General features: G+C 37.5%; 1 protein-coding gene across 3 annotated transcripts in view; it reads right to left on the bottom strand.

The window, feature by feature from the left end:
• Positions 1-25,063, bottom strand: part of LOC102538092 (calcitonin) — a 136,029-nt gene that overhangs the window by 54,201 nt on the left and 56,765 nt on the right. The window lies entirely within an intron of this gene.

Raw genomic sequence — 25,063 nt, 5'->3', positions numbered from 1 at the left:
GAACTAGGAGACAAAGCAATAGAAAATATCCAAAATAAAGCACACAGAGGAAAAAAATAAATGTAAATATGAGAGCCTAAGTAATCTTGGAAACAGTATCAAGCAGTCTAACATACATGTAACTGAGGTCTCACAAAGAGAGGAAAAGGAGGAGAGAAAAAAATTCTTGAAAACACAATAGTAGAGGTTTAAAACACACAAAGCTAAAACATGACAATATTGAAAAAAATAGATAAATCTAAAATATAGTTGTAGAATCCCAAACTCTTCTCTCAGTAATTAATGTAAAAAGTAGGAATATTTAAAAAAGGAATACAGAAGATCTGAATGACACTATCAAAGAACTTGAGCTACTAGACATTTCTAGAAAACTACCCACCAGCAGTAGACTTCCTAGCCTTTCCAAGTAAACATGGAGCACTTACCAAGATAGAACTCATGCTAGACCAATAACAAACTCTCAATACATTTTAAAAGATTGAAATCATGAGGGAATTAAATTAAAAATTACTAACTTAATACTGAATATTACTTGTGCATGGAGTACATCATGCTTACTGTTTTTATAGGACTTACTCCTACCTTTCTTTTTATTCAGTAATAATTATTGCAGAAGAAAATAGGGAAAACTAAAAATGAAAAAGAAATTGGTGCAGTGTAGGAACAACTCAGGAAGAAGAAAAATAAATGGATGATGGACATTTACTAGATGATTGGAGTTATGTTTTTATAAGCAGATTCAGTAGTTGTTAAGTCTGTACTGAGACTCAATATTCATTTGTTCTGTTAAATTAAAAAATATTTAGCTTGTTCAACTGTGTAGACCTATTAAAGTTTTTCTGTAGTAATATTGTAGGAAAGCACTAGATTGAATGTTGATCATATTCCTCTGCTTTTGTCCTTTTTGCTATTTATTTAAAAAAGGAGGCAATGTTTGTGTTTTTAGGATTAATTTATACTAATTTGGACTTTGCTTTTCAGAAATTATCATTGATTGTTTTGACTTCGCTTAGAGAATACATACTCATAAGTGAAGTTAAATACCTCTCTCTTGCAAAACAAGAAAATTCTATGCTATTAATATCTTCAGAATAAAGATGCTGAATATTAAAAAAAACTCAAAATACCCAAATATTGGGGGATTAAATTTCATAACTCATAGGAACCCATAGCTCAAAGAATAAGTCATAGGGGAAATAAGAAAATATTCTGAACTAAATCATAATTAAAATGCAGCCCATAAAAGTTAGAGGATTCATGTAAAGCATTCAGAGAGGAAAACAATTTGTTTCCATATTCAAATAATCAGCAACTAGGAATTGAAGTTTACAATAACATCAACAAATGTAAAACACTTAGAGAAAAACTTACAGTGAAAACTATTAAACAATTCTGAGAGGACTAGAGAAGTCCCAAATAAAGAGGTTTATCAAGCTCATGGATTAGAATAGTCAATATCACTAAGATTTCAATTCTCCCCAAGTTGATCTATAAATTCAATGCTATGCCAATCAGACTACAACTACGATTTTTTTTTCAAAATTGACAATTTAAATGGAACTGTAAAGGAGCTAGAACAGCCAAAAACATTTTGAAGAAGACTCAATTGGGAAGACTTAGACTACCTGATTGTAAGACTTAATATAAAGCTACAGTAATCATAACAGTGTAGTGATGGAGTGAGTATAGACATAGATCAAAACAAATAGAATATCCAGAAATAGACACACATATGTGGTCAACTAATTTTTGATAAAAGTTCCAAGCAATTCAATGGGAAAGTGATAATCTTTTCAACAAACGGTGCTGGAACAACTGGACAAACTGGACATCCATATTGTAAAAAAAAAAAAAAAAAGAAGAAGAAGAAGAAAAGAAGAAGAAATCTTGATCTCATACCATACCCAAATACTAACTTGAAGTGGATCATAGACCTAAACATAAAAACTAAAACTATAAAGTTTAAAGAAAACATAGGAGAAATAACTTTCAAGCTTGGAGTAGTTGAAGATTTCTTTAGATAAGGTAGAAAAAGCATGAAACATTGGACTTTATAAAAACTGAGATCTCCTACTGTTTGAAAGACATTATTAAGAAAGCCATAGGCTGGCAGAAAATATTAAATGTAAATCTGACAAAGGACTAGTGTATATATATACAAACACACACACACATACACACACACACATATACACACACACAAATACATACACATATAAAGAACTCTTACAATTCGATGTTAGAGGACAAAAATCTCAATTAAAAACTGGGCAAAAAACTTGAATAAACACTTCACAAAAGAAGATATACAAATGACCAGTAAGCACATTAGAAGGAGCTAATAACATTATATATAAGGAAAAGGCAAATTAAAACCACAATCAGATACAAATACACAACCTGGAGAATGGCTAAAATTTTTAAAAGTTGACAATGTCAAGTGTTTGTGAGGATGTAGAGAAAGTAAAATTTTCATACATAGTTGGTAGGAACATAAATTGTTACAATCATTATGGAAAATGGTTTTGCACCTTATTATAAAATTAAACATATGCTTACCACATGACCTAGCAACTACACTCTAAATATTTACCCAAGAAAAATTAAAACATATTTTCACACCCCAAAACATATATACAAGAATGTTCATGGGAGTTTTCTTGTGATATACAAAAAACTGAAAACAGCTGAACGTCTATCAGTAAGTGAATGGATAAATGTAATGTGACGTATTCATACAATGAACTACATTCAGCAATAAAAAAAAACAAACTACCGATACACATAACATGGATAAGTCCCCAAAAGAAACCAGATAAAGAAGTACATACTGTATGGTTACATTTATTGCAGACTCTAGAAAACTAATTTAGCCTATGACAGATAGCAGATCACTGGTTGTACGGAGTAGGAAAGAGTGATTGGCTGGGAAGGGGAAGAAGAGGAACTTTGAGGGTGATGGAAAGGTTTTCTATCTTAAATGTGATGGTAATGATATGGGTGTATTTGTTTGTCAAAACTCATCAAACTATACATTTAAAATGAGTGCATTTGACTGTATATGAGTTAGGCCTTAATAAAATTAGAGGAAAAATGGCAAAGGGATATATAATACCTTATTCCCAATGTAATTTCTCCTAAAATAATGTGGCATATTTCATGCAAGGCTTTGGTTTAAATTTCTGTATTTCAAATTTTTGTTAATCAAATTCTGTTTTCCTACTGGCAAGGAACATGCATCAAAAATAAAAAATAAAATAAAAAGTATAGTTTCAAGTTTATACTGTATAGCACAGGGAAATATATTCAAGATCTTGTAGTAGATCACGGTGAAAAAGAATATGAAAACGAATATATGTTTATTTGCGTATGACTGAAAAATTGTGCTGTATACCAGAAATTGACATAACATTGTAAACTGACTATGACTCAATAAAAAAAGTATAGTTTCAAACTTTTAAGACAGTGAAAATACTCTGTATGATACAATGGCAGATATGTGTCATTACATTTTTGTCTAAAACCATAGAATCTATAACACCAAGAGTGAACCCTAAGGTAAACTATGGACTTTGGGTGATTATGATATGTCAATGTAGGTTCATCCTTGGTAACAAAAAAAGTACCATTCTGGTGAGTGATGTTCATACTGGGGGAAGCAAGTATGTGTGGGGGCAGAAGGCATATGAGAAATCTTAGTCATTTTCCCAAAATTTTTTGTAAACCTAAACTGCTCAAAAAATTAAACCCTCTAAAAAAATTAATAGAATGCTTTACCTAAAAAGAGTTAATTTTATTCTACGTAAATTATACCTCAATAAAATAAATTAACGAGGGAAAAGTATAGCTTCAATCCATAATAACTTTTATGATCATGTTGTTGAATAAATATCTGCAATTTGGCAATTTGTTCAGCTCACTTTTTCTATTAAATTCAAGTATGATAAATGATACATTTAAAAGGGATGTACAGTATGATTCTAGTTTATAAAACTATTTTTATGTATCTACTTGCCTACCACCTACCTACCCATAGTTTTGTCTGATAATGTGTATAAAGTTATGTTTGGAATTATTCTTACCAAATGGTAAACCTTGTTATTTCTAGCCATTTTGAGTAAATTGTTGCTTTCTTTGTATTCTTCTATGTCACTTAAACTTTTTTCTTAATGTACAAACAGCTCATACAGCTCAACTTCAAAAAACAAACAAGCCAATCAAAAAATAGGCAGAAGACCTAAATAGACATTTCTCCAAAGACATACAGATGGCCAACAGGCACATGAAAAGATGCTCAACATAGCTAATTATTAGAGAAATGCAAATCAAAACTACAGTGAGATATTGCCTCACACCAGTCAGAATGGCCATTATCAAAAAGTCTACAAATAAATGCTGGAGAGGGTGTGGAGAAAAGGGAACCCTCCTACACTGTTGGTGGGAATGTAGTTGTGCACCACTGTGGAGAACAGAATGGAGGTTCCTTAAAAGCTAAAAATAATGACCCAGCATAAGATCCAGCAATCTGATTCCCGGGCATACATCCGGAAAAGACAAAAACCCTTATTTGAAATGATACATGTTCCCCAATGTTCATAATGGAACTATTTACAATAGCCATGACATGACTGGATAAATAAGTTGTGGGGGGTGTGTGTGTGTGTGCATACACACACAATGGAATACTATTCAGCCATAAAAAAGAATGAAATAATGCCATTTGCAGCAACATGGAAGGACCTAGAGATCATCATACTAAGTGAAATAACTGAGACAGAGAAAGACAAATATATATCACTTATATGTGGAATCTAAAAAGATTATACAAATGAACTTATTTAATACAAAACAGAAGCAGATTTATAGACATAGAAAACAAACTTACGGTTACCAAAGGGGAGGGGTGGGGGAAGAGATAAATTAGGAGTTCGGGATTAACAGGTACACACTATTACATATAAAACAGATAAATGACAAGGATCTACAGTATAGCACAGGGAACTATATTCAATATCTTATAATAACCTATAATGTAAAAGAATCTGAAAAAGAATATATATACATATATGTATAACTGAATCACTTTTGCTATACACCCAAAATTAACACATTGCAAATCAACTATACTTCAGTTTAAAAAAGAGAGAATTTTAAGTCATGATTCTAAAAAAACAAACAAAATAACATTTTTCTTTTCTCTCCTTTCTCAGGTTATTATTACTCAAAAATCACCTTCTCTTTGAGGTCTTCCCTGATCATGAATCTTCACCACACCTACCATTCTGTCTCTCTTCCCTGACTTGTTTTTTCTTCATTGAATTCATCCCCATCTAACATACTATTTTTTTAATTCTTAATCAACCTAATTGCAATATAATTTACATGCAATTAAATGCCCCCATTTAAGTATATACTTGTCAGTAGATTCCTTTTCCTGTGATGATTTCAGTATCAGGGTAATTCTGCCCTGAAAACGGCTTGGATTCATAAAATGAGTTTGTTTAAGATTAATATTATTTTTTCTCAAAATATTGATAGAATTCACCAGAGAAGCCATCTGAATCTTGAGTTCCCTTTGTGGGAAAAATTGTGGTTATGATTAAATTTTCTTGGTTGATATAGGATTGTTAGTTTTGCCAGTTTGGTAACTTGTATCTTTCCTTGATACACATTCCTTGATGTGCACATTTAATTTAAATTTTTAATTTCCTTTTGTGAATTCTGTCATAATATTTTTTATTACCCTTTTAATATTGAATCTCTGTAGTAATGACTCGCTAGCATTCCTGATATTGGTAATTTGTGACTTCTCGTCTTATTGATCAGATTTGCTAGATGTATACCAATTTTTATATCTTTAAAAGGTACCAGCTTATAGTTCATTGACTCTATCACTTGCTCATTTTCCATTATATCGATTTCTGCTCTAACCTTTATTAATTCCTTTCTTTTATTTACTCAGGCTTAATTTACTTCCCTTTTTCTAGCTTTTAAGACAGAAGCTTGGTTCATTGATTTTAGAATTTTTTTCTAATACAAATATTTAAGCCTATAAATTTCCCATAAAGAAGTTCTTTAGCTATATTTTACAAATTATGATATAGTTTCTTTTCATTTTCACTCAATTCAAAGTATTTTCTAATTTCCCTGTGACCCTCTCTTTGACACATGAGTTATTTAAAAGCGTATTTCTGTGGGGGGAGGGTATAGCTCAAGTGGTAGAGTGCATGTTCAGCATACACAAGGTCTTGGGTTCAACCCCAGTACCTCCTCTAAAAACAAATAAGTAAACCTAATTATCTCTCCTCAAAAAAGTAAAAAATAAATAAATAAATAAGGGAAAAAAATGATACAAAAAATGAAATAGAATAAAAGCATATTATTAAATTCCAATATTTGGCAATGTTCCAGACAATGACCACAGTGGAATTAAATTACAAATTGATAATTAAATAATTAAATTTATAATGTAATTCTATTGTGGTCATAGAACTTATTCTTTATTGCTTCAATCATTTTAAATTTATTAAGACAGAGAAGAGTATACACTGTGTGATTTTAAATATATTGAGAATTGTTTTATGGTCGAACATACGGTCTCTCCTGTTTAATGTTATGTGCAACTTTGTAAAGAATGTATATTCTGCTGTTGGCGGTGAAGTGTTCCATAAATGTAAATTAGGTCCAGTTAGCTGTTAGCATTGCTTAAGTCTTTCCTAGCTCTACTTATTTTCTACCGACTTCTTCCATCAATTGCTGAAAAAGAAGTGCTGAAATTTTGAACCATGATTGTAGATTTGTTTAGTTTTCCTTCTGGTACTATCAGGTGTTGCTTCATGTGTTTTCAAGCTCTTTCACTGGGAATAAACAGATAAGGTAGTATGTGTCCTTCACTAATTGATTCTGTTATCATTAAAGAAATGCTCCTTTTCATCCCTGGTAATATTCTTTGTTCTGAAATCTTCTTTATCTGATATTCTACCTTTAGAATTTGCATGGTGTACCTTTCTGCAGTCTTCTACTTTTAAGCTATTTGTAACTTTGTATGCAGTCAGACAATTTATCTTTTAATTGCAGTTCTTAGATGATTAGTATTTTATGTTATTATTGATATTGCTGGATTTTAACCTACTACCTTGTTATTTGTACTGTCTGAACTTTGTTCCTTTTTCTTTTTTTTTATTTTCTTTTGGATTAATTGGGTATTTCTTATTATTACATTTTATCTCTACTATTTGTTGTATTTTATTGGTTCCTCTAAGGTTTACAATATACATCTTTAACCTATCACAGTTGATCTCTTCCAATATACCTTTACAACAATATACCTCCATTTTCCTCCCCCTGTGCTTTGTTCTCTTGTTATCCTAATTTTAATCTTATGTATTTTATAAACCCACAACACATTATTACTTTTTGTATTTAAACATCCAGTTATCTTTTCAAGAGAAAAAAATTCTAAACATCCATACCATAGACGCATGTTTTCCAAACTGTCTGCTGAGGGGCCCTGGGCACTGCAGCAAACTCACAGGGGCACCACGGGTATTTAAATTTTTCTACGAACGTATTGACATCTGTTGGACATTGCATGAACTAGTAGTTTGAGATAATCAACAGGTTTGATATTAGATCGTATTACTTTCCTTTTGCTGATATCATATCTTAAGAAGCTTCTGTGACATAAAGTAGTATCACACAAAAAAATCAATGTGGGACAGGCAGCAAATGTGGTGATGTTCAATCTGATTCAAAAGTTTGAAAAGCTGTGCAATACCCAACAGGCACACACATACTGTGATAAGTAACTGTGGTTGTTTAAGAATTAAATTAAAATGTTATATTTTCTTCCAATTTACGTGTATTATTATTTCAAATGGCTACTAAGTTGTTAGGACATAAATACTTTCAGTTGTGTGGGCCTAACTATTTAATAGATGGAAACATTAAGCATTTCTTTTGGCCTAGGGATGCTATGAAAGAAACTACTGAGCCAATAAACGTATCATGAATGGAGGAACTTTGAGAACCACTGCCATAGAATATTATATGGCCATTAAAATAATGAATTAAATGGTTTCCCAGATGACTTAGAAGGATTTATAGTAAGCATTATTAAGTGAGAAGAGCAAGAGTTAAAGGGATATATATATAAAATGAGACCACCAAAAAATAAATAAAGTTCTCCAATTTGTGTGGATTTGTATCTTATGTGATTGCCTGTTGCTGTGAGCATGGAAGATGCTGAGAAAGGGCACATACCACACTATTCAGATTGTTAGCTTGATGGGACAAGAAAAATGGGAAAGAAAGAAGCAAATTAAAATTGAGAGAAAAAAATAATGAATAAAGTTCCAAAATTTTAAATGATCTCACTTATGCAAAAATTAGTGTGGATGTATGCAGGTGTTCACATGCAAACACAGAGCTATCTGACAGGATGGTCACCCACATGTCAATGGTAATTATCTTTAGACCTTCAAATAATGTTTGCTTTCTCACATTTTTCTATAGTGCTTGCATATATAGTGTGCTTATAACATTTTTACAATTTAAAAAAATTGAGACTTTTTTTTCGTTATCTAAAGATCACTTTAACTAAAACAATATAGACATTAGCTGCCTCAGGTCCTGGCTCCTAAAATGGATGAGGCTGATCTTATCTGTGCCCCTTCCTCTCCAACTCCAAGGGATTACTGGCTCAGCATGGAAAAATCACAGGTGGGTCTTAACATTCTCTTTCAACAAAGATTCCCCAGCAGCCTGGATCTTACAGCACGACCCAGGCTTCACGGAAACAGATCGTCAGTACTAGATTCACCCTGTCCTCAGATAACTAACAATCCTGAATTCTAGCCAGCTGCCCTACAAAGACATAGTATTCTCTGGGGAAGACGAAAATCAGGGCTTACTGGAATGATGGGCTCAGTTGCTCAGGGCCTCGTAAAAACACTTCCAAACACCCCTCCCTCCCTTTTCCAACTCTTTTAAGGAATATAAGCATGGATCACAAAAAGAAATGAAATAAATAAGTTAAATTAAGTTAAATTTAAAGGTAAGGTATGTTAAAACTAGAAGTTGCTGTTATGGAGAATAGGAGTTTAAGTCATTTTTATTTGAATATTAAATAAGAGAATGACCTCAAGAGGCCTGAGGACTTTGAAACACTTGGGCTACAATTTAAAAAAACAAAACAGAAAGCCTTTTAAAAACACAACCAGAAATTGTGATTGACCAGAAAGGTGAAGATATATGACTATATTTAAATAATTCTACCTAATCACATCTACAATGTTTGATAGTTCCAGAGGGCAAATTGCTGTGCCAGGAATATCAAATATCATTACATCTGCCTCCAAAGTACAGATATTAGAAAAGAAAATAGATGAAATCCCTATCGTTTTCTGAATTTTTTTACTTAATTTTATAAATGATACTTCACCAGTAAGTTAATCTTCATAAGAAATGACTCTTCATCTCTCCTGTATGGGCTTCTCAATATTTTTCTTTAATGGACAGGAAATTAAATACCTTATTCTCAGTCACATCAGGACATGGAAGTCCCCTTTTCACAGTACAGAGATATTGCCTGACCTCTGTTTACCTTAAGGCTTAAGCAGCCAGAAACTTCTGATATATCTGATTTGGTGTCTGGCAAAGGAAAGAAGAGTAGAAAAAAATATTCCAATACAGGCACCAAATGATACCCATTACCAGCACTGATAAATTATTTACCCTAAGGCCCTATGATCCTTTAGGGGCAAGTCTGTGTACGTCATATCCCATCATTGTGCCCAGCACACAGTTATGCTCACTAAATCTCATTTGAGTGAATAAACACATTTCTCCCATTAAATATGCAGATTGTTGAATTGTCACTCCTGTAATTAACCCACTCTTACTTAGGACATATATTCCCACAGTACTAAAACATCCAAGTGAAAAGAACAAAAATCAGCAAAAAAAGGTTGAGAATCTGTACTGTCCAAAACAGTACCCACTAGATACGTAGCAATTTATATTTAAATTCAATAACATTTAAAAACCAGTTGCCCTAGCCAATACTAAGTATTCAGTAACTATGTGTGGCTAGTGACTAAGGCATCAGATAACATAAGTGCAGAACATTTACCTCATCCTAGAAAATTCAAAGTTCTCTTGGATAGAAAGTTCTAGATGATTGCCTAAAAATTTTCCATTTCATCTTGATGTCCTATGCTTTTATAAATATGTCAAGAGTTCAAGACCTTTTCCATGTATATAGTAGAGTCCATTAAGGGAAGTGATTTGGGGAATAAGGTTTTCCTGTAACTTGGGCTTAGGAAAATTACTCCAAGATTCAGGAGAGCTTGTGAATACACACTGAAGTAACATCTAGTATTCCCTGAGGACAGAATCCTTTTCTTGTTCATTTTTCTATCTCCAGCAGGTAAGACTGCACTTAGTAAAGGCTGAATAATGTTAAATATGTATGTATTCCTAACAAATTACACATTCTCATTCTAACATTTCATATATCTCTCATATATAACACATTTATTTCAGATGTCAGGAGTGGAATAGATTCTGTTGCCTAGAGGATAAAGAAAAGACTTGCTTTATCTTTTTATAGGGTCTGTCTTCCTTCTCTCTACCTCCAGTGCAGTCTACTTTTCCCGTCTTCTACAGTACTAGTTCTTATCTAATGATGAAAGCTACCGTAACAGAGTTTGTGCTGACTGACCACATACTCTACACTGATGACATATATATTACGAAACAACAGAATTTATTGTTGTCTGAATGTTTGTATCCATATGATAAAATCCTAATACTCAATGTGATGACATTAGTAGCTGGGGCCTTTGGGAGATACTTAAGTCATGAGACTGGAGTCCTTATGAATGGAATTAGTGCCTTATAAAAGAAGCTTCAGAGAGATCCCTGGCCCCTTCTACCATGTCAGAATACAGCAAAAAGACAACCATGTATTAACCAGGAAGCAAATCCCCACTTGACCATGCTGGAACCTTGGTCTTAGACTTCCAGACTCCAGAAATGTGAGAAATAAATTTCTGTTGATTATAAGCTACCCAGTCTGTGGTATTTCATCACAGAAGCCCAAATGACTAAGACATTGTCCATGCTGGTATCCCTCTGAGAGTGAAAGGGGATGGTATTAATAGTTCCACTGGGACATCAGGCATGACTGAAGGTCACCCAGTTGGTTTTGTTCCTATCTTCCAATAGTCCTTCGCTACTGTAGTCTGAATGTTTATGTCCCCCCAAAATTAATACGCTGAAACCCAATCCCCAATGTGCTAGTATTTGGAGGTGGAGACTTTGGAAGGTGATTAGCTCATGAGGGCGGAGCTCTCATAAATGGAATTAGTGCCCTTACAAAAGAGACCTCAGAGAGCTCCTTTTCCTCTCTGCCATGTGAGAAGATAGCCATCTATGAACCAGAAGTAGGCTCTCACCAGACATCAGACCTGTCACTGATCTTGGATTTCCCAGCCCCCAGAATGGAGAGAAATAAACCTGTTGTTTAAAGAGATCCAGTCTATGGTATTCTATTTTAGCAGCCTGAACAGACAAAGATATATGTGTATTTTTGTCTTTAATTTTTTTGACCACTAGAAGATGTCAGCTTTTCCTGAGTGTCTAGACCATGGTTTCAGTGAGATTCAGACATCCTCAGCAACACATTGCTACACATACAGCCAGATTTGTGAACATTCATCATGCTCATTGAGCTCGTATGGTTTATGCTCATTGACTAACATATCCATGCTTTACAATTGTTTGGGCAACATTTAATTACAAAGGCAGATATAATAAAGGTCTAGTATAATAGTACCAAATGAGAATTTCTCCACTGCCCCTCAAGCTGCTTGATATTCCAAGACAAGGCTTTTGGTCAAGACTGTGTTAAAATGACAAATAATAGCTTAGGTTCAGGTCATTAGAAAGTTCCCATGAGAACATCATTCAGATTGGACCTTAGGTGAAGAAGGAGGCAGCAGAATGAGGGAGAAGATCCAAAAAGGATGATCCTGAGGTCATTCTTCTTGAAATCCACATCAGTAAACTCTAGTCTGACCATAAAATCAATCAGGAGAGGATCCTTGGTCAGATCATTTTTTTAATTTCAAAAAGATTGATTTCCATTCTGTAAATACCTCCAGTTCATTTAAATTAAGGAGCACTCCTTCTTTGGCATTCTTCCCCTGGCTACATTAGCAAAGGAGAGCTCGATCCATGACTCAAGCAGTCAAACAGCACTGGTGAGATGCCTCCCCCCTCACCCCCACATCCCCCTAGGGGATAAGTAAGGTTGGGGCGGGGTGGGGGGGTCCTCAAGAATCATTAAAGGTCTCTCAGAACCTACAGCTTTCCTTGTAACCATTTATTATGTTCTCTCAGTGCCCAGAAAAGAGAAATAGCTCTCTGCATTCGCTCTTAGAGTGATAGGTAACAATTGAAAATATTTGTCTATGGATTTGATCACAACAGGGATGTTTGGTGAAAGAGGAAGTGAAAGATTTCATTATTTCATGGCAAGGATCTCATCTTCAGTATGCCGGATGGACTGTTGCCGGGAGAAATGTGAAAACCCTGTCCAGGGCTCTGACATTTCTGTGTGCAGAATGGTAACACTCTTCAATAGGGAAGAACAGCAGTGCTCAAGTGAGAGACTTCTTGCCCTTTGAAAACTGTCCCTTCGAGACTCATCTTGAGGGGCAGCATCAGGTGAGAGTGTCTCACGGGCTCATTTTCAGTTCTTGGATTGCTCTGGCTCAGGCCTAGGACTGGGTGCTTGCCCCACAGAGCTCCTGCAGTGCAGAGTGATGCAACCGGCACAAATGTGCCTCCTTTGCACATTCCATTCCAACTTTGCACTCACAGTTGTGTTTCAACAGGCTGGAGGAAAGTAAGGGCCTGAGATGGGACAACCTAGTTGATAATATCAATTATAAAATTACATGTGAGACTATAATACATTCCTGAGCAGTATAAGTGGAAGAGTAAGTGAGGGCTTTGTTCTCTATTGGATATTCATAACCATAAGGCACCAGAAGGCCAAAGGTAAAATTGGTAAAGGATCATTTATGTGTTAAGATCTGAAAAGTCCTCACAGCACCAAGAGGAAAAAGTAGTTTCTCCTGGGGGGAGGGTATAGCTCAAGTGGTAGAGCACATGCTCAACATGCACAAGGTTCTGGGTTCCAGTACCCCCTCTAAAAATAAATCTAATTACCTCCTCCCCTCAAAAAAATTCTTTTAAATAATACAGTAATAAATAATTTTTTTTAAAAAAAAAGAAAAACAAGTTTCTCTCAATGATGAAAGGTCCATTCCTTTGGTTTAAGCCTTATCGATAACAGGATGAGAATTCATAGCACTACGCTATTGTGGTGGAAATGGTTTCAATGAACTCAAGATTCTTTCAACTCTCCCAGTTCAGCTGGAAAACAAAAACATCACCACTACCACACAGTCTTGATTATGGTAGCTTTAAAGTAAGTCTTGAATTCAAGTAGCATAAATCCTCCAATTTTGTTCTTCTTCTTCAAGATCATGTTGGCTATTTGGGGTCTTTTCCCTCTCTTTAAAACTGTACACTCAGTTTGTCAAGTTCATAAAATAACTTGCGCAGATTTTTATTGGGATTTCATTGACTCTATAGATCAAGTATGTTGGGAAGAACTGACATCTTGACAATATTGAGTCTTCCTCTCAATGAACATGGACATCTCTCCATTTATTTAACTATTCTTTGACTTCAATCATCAGTTTTTTAGTTCTCCTCATATAGATCTTACACATATTTTGTTAGGTTTATACCTAACCATTTCATTTTTAGTGTTGTTAATGTTAACTGGTATTATGTTTTTAATTTCAAATCCCGCTTGTCCATTGTTGGTATATAGAAAAATAATCAACTTTTGTATGTTAACTTTGTATTTTGCAACCTTGCTATAATCACTTATTAGCTCCAGGAGGGTTGTTTGTTTGTCTTTTTTTCCAACCTGTATACCTTTTATCTTCTCTTCTTACCTTATTACACTAGCAAGTAATACTTCCAGTATGACGATGAAAAGGAGTAGTGAAAGGGAGGCATCCTTGTACCGAATCTTAGTGGGAAAGCTTTGCGTTTTTCACCATTAAGTATAATGTTACTGCAGAGTTTCTGTAGATAGTCTTTATCAAAGTTGAGGCAGTGCCCCTTGATTGCTAGTTTTCTGAGTTTTTAATCACAAATGGGTGCCAGATTTTGTCAAATGCCTTTTCTGCACCTATTGATATTTTAAGTCTGTTAATGTGAAGGATTTTACTGATTTTTTCCCACACTTCCTTAAAGGCAGTATCTAAATGCAAATTCTGTCCAATTAGATGCCATATTGTAAGACTTGGCACACAATACACCAAGGCAGAGTCAGTTCTATCTCCCTGCTCTTCTGTTTTCTCCTGGTGAGCAGTGAGGAAACCAGAGGTTCTATAGCAGCATTCCAGGGCCCAGCAGTTCATGGGTGTTGAAAGGTAGTTGTGGCAGCACCAGGGGCAGTTTCCTGATTCCAGGATCACAGCCTCCATGGGATTTTCTCCATGTCTACAGTTCAGGTGTGTGGACTTCTCAGTTCCCACCTTTGTGGTTATAGTAAATAAAGCATCTTCCCAAACTACACACATTATTTTTTAACATCTGGTTTCCTGTATGAAATCCTTTTCTGCTTAAAATACCTAAGTAGCTTCCATTTCTAAAACTGAATGGGGACTGTCACATGTGAATAAGCATGCTTAGTGGGGAGAATAAATGAAGCAGTGTGAGGGAGTAAAATTCCTCATGATGGCATGAGCTCTAAAACATGGGGAGAAAATAAGGCTCACAAGAAAACCAGTCCCATTTCAAACTAGACTGAAAGATGCCTTCCTTGAAGACTGCTGCTTCCAGAATAATTTACCAGCAGCTCAAACTCTCCTTCTCCACAAAAATAAAATACAATAATCATTATCAGTGTCTCCCAGCTAACTTCCAAGTAAATTTCATTGACATCACACAATGTCCTTCATTTGTTCTTTATTCTTCTATATCCACCTCCTTCACCCCTCCCCCCTCAATTTTAATAAAATAAAGAATAAGACTGGAAGGAGCTTCACAGCTATTTTAGTTAAATGTTACAATTTTCTAGACTTATAAAGAGGCCAAATCAATAGAACAACTTTCCTAAAATGAGATATACATGATCTAATGACTATGCATGATCCAACTTCACCACACACCTGGTAGGACTGTAGAGAAGTAAAATAAATACAAGATGGTTACTCTAGACATTTAATGCTCAATATATATGACAGAAGAAGGAATACATTTTCTCAAAACTTCCCATATCCTGCCTCATCACCTGCAGGACCTGATCCCTATCTCCCTACAGAGAGAACAGCAAGGATTTCATAGCAGTATTTTGCCAGTGAAAAACTCCTGAACCTCGAAGGCAAATGGTACAAGTCATCTCAGATGGAACACAAGGCAAAGCAGGAAAAGGAGAAACCAACCTTTCTCTAACCTATGGTCTCTGCTCAGCCCTTGGTCTCCTGAGGGAGCCCACTCCTCACATTCTCTTTTTAACTGGAGGTTTGCTGTGGATGGCACTTACTGGTGCTGAAGACAAGTTAGGCATTGACTACTTAAGCCTATTTGACTACAGGATGAAGATGTGCTGTGGACAGCTGACCCAGGGCTGAGGGGTTTCCAAAGGGCCTTTAAGATCCTCTGGGTCTTTGACACCAAAGGGTGACTTTGATCTGGACAGTTGAAAGCTGACTGATCTCATATCAGCTCCAAGAACCAATTACATATTTGCCTGGAAATGAAACACAGTTTCCAGACATGTGCTCAAAGCCCTACTATCCAGGGACATACTCCTCCCAAGATTGTAGCCTAGATCACTGAGCCCTTCCCACATCACAGACTTTGTCTTGTCTTCACCATGACTGTGCCTCCTGAAAGAAACTACAAAACACTCACTTATCAGGAGTCCCTTGACTGATGACTTCCTTTAAACCAGAGAAAGCTGAGAAGAAACCAAGAAAATAGCCTCTGGATAACTGAAACAGGCGTCACAACGGTTCATCACTGCCATCCTAATCATTTCCAGGTTCTCACTCAATGTCTGTAGGCTCTTCATTCACACACAGCGCTAACTTGTTTGGCTGTTTTCTGATTTCCCATGAGCACAAGTCAGTTGAAGCTGTTGTTACAAAAGACCATCCATTACTCATAAATGCTCACTTGGTATCTGTTTACTCTGTATACTCTGAGCCAAAAATTGGACAAGCTTTGTTTCCATTCACTTGAGTACAGATTAGCTGAGTAAATGCCCTAAAAGATGCTTTTATAGTTCCTGGTGTACACATAATAAATATATAACTATACATTTATAAAATACACATTATTCAAAATAATATTATATAATAAATAGACAAATACATAGTTATATTTAAAGGTTTGCACTTAACGTCTATATACAGGCTCATTGTTCCCATACCATTCTGCAAAGCTTTGTTTTGTTGTTATTGATTTGTTGTTCATTTCACTGCATACCCAATGAAAATGGGAGTGGGTAGACTGTTGCAAAAGACAGTTACAGTGACACTAGCAAGCAGTGATAGTTGACAAATTAATGAGATGAAATGAAACAAAACAATGACAAAATTATATGGATATTTGACCTCAAAAAGAAAGATACTGTAGTATGTAATTCAGACCTATTGGCATTATGTAGTCCTTGAGAGCAGACAGTTTAGTGCCCAACACAGTAAATGATGTTCTTATGATAGTGTCAATGAATCCTCAAGAAAGGATTTAAATTACATAACACATATCCTTACTGGGACCAAGATCTCCTGCCTCCCAGGCAGGTGGCTTTGCCTCTGTTGTGCATCCTCATCTGCTAGGAAGAGAATGAAGAAGCTTCAGAGTCAGAGTCCCTGAGTTTGAATGATGAATCACTCATTGGTGACCTTGAGCAAGTTATTTCACTCAGTTTCCTCCTATAAATTGAGTCAAAATAGTTCCTAATTTTCTGAACCATTGTAATATTAAATGAGATCATGTACGTGAATTGTTTAGTGTCTGGTACATAGTACTCAATTAATGTTGGATACTACTAATAAATAAATAAACAAATAAGTAAATAATACTCAATATATTCTTTTTAAAGAGGTATAAGAGTATGCAATGTGTTTTATCTGATTTTCCATACAAACTGATAAAATTTAGCACTTGAGGGAGTAAGCTTTTGTTATAATGACAATAATAACCACCACTCCTGAGTACTTGTTCCTTGCCAGGCAATGTACCGGGTGTTTAATATAACTTGTCATAATCCTTTTGAGCAGTGATGCTGCAACATGACCAGGTGTGGATCTGAGAAGTTTGGTGAAGGCAGATTTATTCTGTACTGGCCTTGGCGATGGATTTTACTTGGAGAATTAAAGACTTATAGATAAAAAAGGGGAAAATAGACTTATAGATAGCCTTCTTCTTAAGAAAGCAGAGGAAAATGATTTATTTAGGCTACCGTATTAAGCTGATATAATTTGGAACTAAAAGGGATAAGCTTTTGTTAGAGGAAGAGGAGAAGAAGGTGGGGAAAGAGGAGGGGGAGGAGGAGAAAAGAAGATATTCTTAAGTATCTGCTCCATGCCAAGTAATGTTTCTGGTCTTTAACATAAATTATTTTTACTCCTGTCAGGTAGTTATTATTATCCCCATTTTACATGTTGAGAAACTGTGGCTCAGAGACATTATTTTCTGCTCAAGGACAAAAAAATAAGTCATAGAGCCAAGATTCAAATCCAGTTGCACAAGACCACAAAACCATACACTTTCCAGTCCTAAGTGACTCTAGTTACAGAGGAAATCCACTTATGTGCACCTTATGGTTCCCTGACTGTTTCTATAAAGGGGTCGTCTCTGTAAAGAACTCTCTAGTACTATTTCTATCCTTCTTCTCCAAGGAACACTGTTCTCAGCCACGGAAAGGAGGAACATTCTGGATTGGGTGACTCCAAGCAAATGGAGAATTTTAACCATCTAAGAGGAACCTATCCAGAGTAATTCCTTGACATGCCCAGTGAAGTCTGTCCACTTCTCAGAGTGACCAGCCTCCTCAACCACACTCAGTTCTTTCCCTGGAAGCTTGAGTCACCCTAAAAACCTTGGAAGGAAACTTTCCTGGTGCCCACAGCAAAGAAGGCACCTGTGCGGTTGGGGAAAGCAGCCCCTAGGGCACGTCATCTCCATTCTGCAGGAAAGTCAGCTGGGCCTCTCCAGGCCTGAGAATGAGAGGCCAGGAAAACTCCATGGACACAACATCCCATTTCTTCCTTCTGCCATGAATGCCTTTATTTCTTGTCTAAACTAAAATCCACTGACGTTGTGTACTTGGTTCTAGACTCTAATGGCAGTTGGTGTGTCCCACTGAGGGATCGGGAAATTGTACATCAAGGCTCCACAAGCCTGACACCTGGAAAATCATCACATTGACTCTTCGGAGCAGGGACTCATTAGAAAGCTTCTCCAAGCTCAGGTAGTGGAAAATCTTGGTCACATGTGCCTTCCATGTTTTAACAATTCCCTATTGCCTGCCCAACCTGCGTGCATCATTAAATACTGGATACAGGTTAAAAAAATAAAGTGGTTTTTTTCAGGTGGGTTTTAATGCAATCCTCACTTAATTACAAGCCTTGTTGTTTAGTTATTGTCAAAGGAGTCTAGTAAGACGTATCTAAGGCATGGAGCTCAAAGTCCAAGCACCAACTTTAGGATACAATTACATTATAATAACCTGTCAAGGCCTGGAGTTATGTGATGCTAAGCAGTTCATTTCTCACCTCTAACAGAGTTTTCCAAATATGACACCGGTTTGCTCAATAACTCCCCTTTTTCTGTAGCACCTATGAACAGGAATTTTGAAGGATTTGAGTCAATTGGAATTTGCTAGAGGAGGAACACCTGATATGTGAGATTGCATATTCCTAGACACAACTGCCTGGGGAGTGAATGCAGCCAGCCATAAAGGTCGTATTCAGGGGGCTCTATTCCCAGCAGAAGCAGCACAGAGGATGGCACCTGATATAAAGAGCTGTGTCCTCACCCTCTGCTCCACACTCCATTAGATGCACTCCCTTTTACTCCCTTCAGGGACTGTAACTTCCCCTCTATTTAGCCACTTTCCGGCTCTGGCCCACCTGCACTGGGAGACTTCCTCACTGCTCCAGCCCACAGCAGCCTCTTCCAAGCCTCAGTCCTCACTGCCTTGCAAATCAGCCCAGCATTTACTTATTATGGTAGGTAGAACAAGGAACTCCCACCCTACCCCTGGGAGTCTACATCCTAATCCTTGGAAATGCAAATTTGTTACTTTACATGGCAAAAGAGACTTTGAAGCTGTGATTCAACTGAGGACCTTGAGATGGAGAAATTGGAGGAAGCCAAATTCTGAGTGACCTGGTGTTAGGAAAAATACTGTAATCCGACATAAAGTTTAAAGCACATTTGCAGAACATCAGAATTAGAAAGGGATTTCAGAATCTCTCAATCCAATAAATTTGTTTGACAAAAGTGGAAAACAGCAGTCCAAATGACTTACTTAAAGTCACACCTTTGGGGTTAGGGGTAGAAGTTAGAACCTTATATCTTGACTCCTAACACGCTTTCCCCTATGCTCTCCTGACTGCATCCACTGGCAAAGTAAAACAATCTACAAAACCAACCACAATATCAGACAAGGTGAAGTAACGAGTAACGCAAAATACAAGAAGTTTAGTCATATGGATTGGTTTTGGTTTGGGGCTTATTCTTCAGCAATCTGCCTATCTTAAATGACAGCACCAACATTTATTTTCCTGTTGCAAAACTGTCAGTCTTCCAAATGTTGGGTCAGAAATTGTAAATGATTTATGCCTGGTCATGGAGCCGCTCACATTAGCCCTGAAAGCAGGAAGACATGCCCATGTCCTCCTCTGAATCAGCGCCAGGGGACCAGAACTCTTACCTGATGTGGCAGAGAGACAAGCCATGTTTAGGTATCTCAGAGCCTTAAGGCACCTGGAAATATAATTAAGTCAAGCCAAATACTATATTTTTTTGCCTAGACAAAGAAAATATTATCCATTTTAAAATTGTTACAGCTACGGGAGACATTGTATCACATGCCTGGCACATAGCTAGAACTCAATTGATGGCAGTTATAATATTTACACACTTTTTCTTTGTTTTATATGTGATTTTTTCATATTTACCACACATGTAACATCTTTCAGATAATTTTATACCTAGGTAATTAATAAAACATTGGTGCTCCCTTTCTCCACTGTTTACATAGATCCACTTGTTCTAAAGGTTTCAGAAAAATCTCTTCCAGGATTCACTTCCTGCTTCTCTTTGGCAACCACTTCTGTTCTCCCTCCCCGAGTAGTGGTTTTATTAAGCTCTAAACATGTTTTAGGGAAATAATTCAGAATCTCTTTCATGTTCAACAATAAAATCACTGATGGAAAGCTTTGGTTTTTGCCCTTTACATAACACAATCAATTTTTCTAAGACTTATTTTTTTTAGAGAAGTTTTCAGTTCACAAGAAAATCCAGAGGAAGGTACAGAGATTTCCCATATTCCCCCTGCATTCACAAGTGCACATCCTCCCCTATTATCAACATTCCTCACCAGAACAGAGACATTTTTTACAACTGATGAAACTACATTGACATCATAATCACCCAAAGTCCATATTTAACCTTGGGGTTCATTCTTGCTGTTGTATATACTATGGGTTTGGACAAATATATAATGTCATGTTACTTTACATGGCAAAAGAGATTTACATGGCACAAAAGTATAATACAAAATATTTTCACTGCCTGAAAAATCCTCTCTTCTCTCTCTTCTCCACCTATTCATCCCTCTTTGTGATTCTTTCTTTGGATTTTCACCTCTCTGCCTACATTGCCCATCTCTTTTTGTATGCTGTCTACTTTACAGCCCTTAGCATATCAATCATGGTTGTTTTAAAATCCTAGTCTGATAATTCCAACATCCTTGCCATGTCTACTTCTGATCATACTATGTTTTTTACCTTTGAGTACATGTTATAATTTTTCTTAATAGCTGGACATGATGTACAGGGTGAGAGAAACTGCTGTAAATAAGCCTTTAGTAATGTAGTGGTGAGGTGTGGGGCAGGGGAAGAGTCCCATAGTCCTATAATTAGGTCTCAGTCTTTTTGTGAGCCTATTCCTCCAGACTGTGAACTTCACAGGTGTTTCTCAGGGATTTTTTCCTCCCCACTTGGAAGGCTGGAACTGAGGTTAGTTGAGAATTTCCTTTCCCTAGGGTCGGTTAGGCTCTGATAATATCCCAGCAAAATTAGGCTCCGGTTAATTGGTTTCTCCTGAAGGCAGACTTTGTTAAGAAAAACAGGATGCTCCAGTGGATTTCAAAATGGTTCCCTTTCTTCTTCCCCTGCTGGAAGCACATAGGGAGTTTTCTCCCATATTTACTGTGAGAACTTGGTTGAGCTCCTGGAGGTAAATCTCATAGAGAGCTGCAGGGCAGGAAGGTGGGTTTTTAATTTTCAGAAGTTGTCCACACTGAGCCTCCAGCACTTCATCAGTTATAGTTCAGGTTTTCAAACTCTGTCTGGCACTGGTTCCAGGTGAGTTTGCCTTTGTGAGTGTCTGCTCTGGTAAGTATTCATCTGTATATCTTTCCAATCTTGGGGACAGAAACTTGCCCTTTTTTGTCTTTCGGTCTTTACCTCCCTTAGTGATCCTAGAAGAGTTGTTGATTTTTTAGTCTGTTTAGCTTTCTATTTATTATTATCGCTTCCAAACTCCTTGTATGTGGAACCCAATACAATCAAATTTCGGTTGAAATTTTCCAGTTAATTTGTCAGCTCCAAATTTCCCCGAGATTTTTGTGTTGCGGTTGGTAATTTTTTTGTGTGTTATGATTGCTAATTCGTGTTGTTGTTGCTACTGGTTCTGAAGTTGATACTGTAGTGGTTGTGCTGTTATTGTTGAGTCTATGTCATTCACAAACTGAAAAGAATTGAGTAAGCCTTTAGGTGTAAACGTTTTAATTGCATAGAAACTCACATAAGAGTTTCCAGATAGTTATGGGTCTCTGGCACACCCTGATAAGTCTTTTTTTTTTAAATATAAGAACCTTATTTTAAAGAATGGAAATAAGCATTACAGTCAGAGTTTATCAGAGTGTTATAAAAAAAATGTTTTTTACAAACTAGAGTGTTTCCAACTGACCCTGACTGCCAGATGTAAAAGTTATGAAATAAGGTCATAAAATCAAGCACAAAATAGTCAAATGACCATTTATAAATCGTATTCTCCTTGGCACCTTTGCTAGATCATTCTCTGTTTGGTGCTGATATTCTGAGAAGTTTCAGGGAGAGCTGGACACAACCTAAGCAATTCATCTTGGCAGAGGTCTAAACTTACTGGAGTCCACTTTGTAAATCAGAGGTGCGCTCAGGAGAATGGTTTTGTATCTCACCTAGAAGACCCTGGACTTCAGGAAAAACCCTAAGGGTGACCCTTATATTTCCTTGTCTCACTCCTGGAAACTTCTGTCAGGAAACTAACTCTGCATGTCAAATAAAATAGGAGGAGTCTGGCAGAAATATTTGGGAATCCAAACCAAATGCTGCTCTACCCAACTAGGTTCAGGTTCTCTGCAGGCTGGGATTAGAGACTTGTAATAGTGGTGAGACTGGCTGGTGAATTTGCCCCAATGAATTAATTTCCATTCATTCAACAAACATTGGCTGTGTGCTGGCTACTGAGGCAGATGTGGTGCTGAATGCCAAAGAAAAGGACAATTTTTGTAACCTTAACCCCCAGCTCAGTATAAGGCACTCAGAGTGCTTGAGGGATAAATTAATCTCTTCCTTCCCAGTCTAGAGAGAGTGACATTAATGTAGAGGGTGAAATTTCTGGAGTCTGTTAGCAACCTCTGGGTGCAGACCCTGATTCCTGCCACACACCACCAGCCCATCATTTGCAGCTGGCAAAGATTACAGAGTGAGGAATTCACATAGGCTTTGTAGGCTGAAGGCACACATGCTGGCCAGGGGTCGAGTTCTAGCCCACAATGTGACATGGTTACAAAATTGGCTTCTAAACTAGTTATTTTTCAGCCATTTTGTAATCACTATTGTACTGGTAAAAGCCGTGATTCTCTCATCAGGAAAATGCAATCCACAGAAACAGATTCTTAAAAATGATTTTAGAAGATTCATATGTTACAAACATCTTTTCTTGAAAGTCATTTCCACAAAAATACTCAACACCTGAGAGTTAAATATTCACCTACAACAGCCCTAAGTGGAGAGCCCAGGTTACATACCACAAGTATTTGCTATGCCACCTTTGGGAATATAGCCCTGAAATTCTGCATAGAAAGCCTAGGGCAGGACTCTGGACCCTAACTGCTGAGCCCCAAAACCCTGGTTTGGGTCTCAGCCCTGGACATCAGCCTCTAGGTTTCAAGATGCACTGAGCCCGCAATCTGCCATCCTGAGCCCTTCCCTTGCACCTCTCGCATTTTTAGGCTCTATGTTAAGCACACCTACGTGCCACCAACCAGTTCTTCCATTCCCGGGATCCTCATATCCTTGTAATTCTGCCTGAAGAAAGCGAGTTTCAGACACCCAGTTTTCCACAGCCCTGAGCTTTTATTCCCTTGTGACAGTTCCACCCCTGGGGTTAAGAAGTAAAAAAACTTGAATAAAGGCACCTTGTGTGGATTCCTAGGGTCACGCTGGGTGGTCTATGCGTGGGGAAGGAGGAGCAGGATGCCCCTATGGGCCTGAGCAGGGAGGTGCGGACCATAGATGCTTCCCAAGCCTCCAGGCGGACCTCTAGCCCCGCACCTTCTCTCTCACCATTCATCATCCACCTAACTATTTGCCCAACTGCCCCTTGCTTCCCTCTCCTGTTTGCCAAGATGTTCCAGTGGCGTGATATCAGCCCCTCACCCACATTTACCGCAGTTCAGTCCTTTGCTAAAAACAGCTTGCCAATCTTGACAATACTGAAGAGTCGCGTGGAGTATAATCCTCACACTCAATTCCAGCCATACTCTTACACACACGCAAACCCAGAACTGTCTCTAAACACATGCTCACTCCCAACCACAGGCACTCACAAAACGACATGCACGCAAGAGCTTCCACGTTGCGTTCACCCCTAATCGCGCGGCAGTCACGCACCCGCCGGCACAGTGAGGACCTACATCCACGATACCTAACCCACTTTGGAGAATACGCATGCTCCGTATAATCCGACTGGTGCACCTCCACATTCCTACACCCTGCACAACAGGTTTCTGGATCTTTCGAAGCTACTGCTCTAAGACCACCTGAAGGTCTTAAGTCCTGACTTGCTATTCTCAGCGGGAACAATGTAGATAAAGGAGTTTCCCACTGTTTCCAAAATCACTGGATCTGATACCGCAGCGCATGGTACACCGCAGCCGGTATACCATCCTGCGCGGCAAGCATTGTAGCGGCATTGGGAGCCGGTGGGCGGCAGCAAGGACCCCAGCTGGGTGGTTATCCCAGGCAGAGCTGAAACTTGCCCCGGGTGTGCCACAAGTGACCCAAACCATAGGTCTGCGCAGCAGTCCTCAGCGTACTGAAGCCTTAGTGTTTCCCTGGACATGCTTGCTTCATGCCGCATCTCTTCCCCGTGCGAGGCTGGTAGTCTCAGGTGGAAAGTGGGAAAGTAGGATGCTCCTGCCCCATGAGCTTTCTCAGGAAGCTCTTCCAATCCCTACCTAGCTGGAAAACAGGTACGTGGTTACCAATGAGAACATTCGTTTAACACGGGAATCTGATCCCCATTTCAAAGATGAGTACACTGAGGCGCTATAAGTTTCTAGCCCATATCTTACCGCCTGGAAAAGGCACAGCTGGTAGAGAGTTCAAGTCTGACAAGTTCTTAAACCTCTATCTCTAGATGCCCACAAGCCCTGCCTGCCAGTGGGTAATCCCAGCTGCCT

The sequence above is a fragment of the Vicugna pacos genome, chromosome 10, assembly GCF_048564905.1.
Source record: "Vicugna pacos chromosome 10, VicPac4, whole genome shotgun sequence".
NCBI classification, from domain to species: Eukaryota; Metazoa; Chordata; class Mammalia; order Artiodactyla; family Camelidae; genus Vicugna; species Vicugna pacos.
Note: the sequence above shows the minus strand (reverse complement) of the source record. Positions and strands in the feature narration are given on the sequence as shown.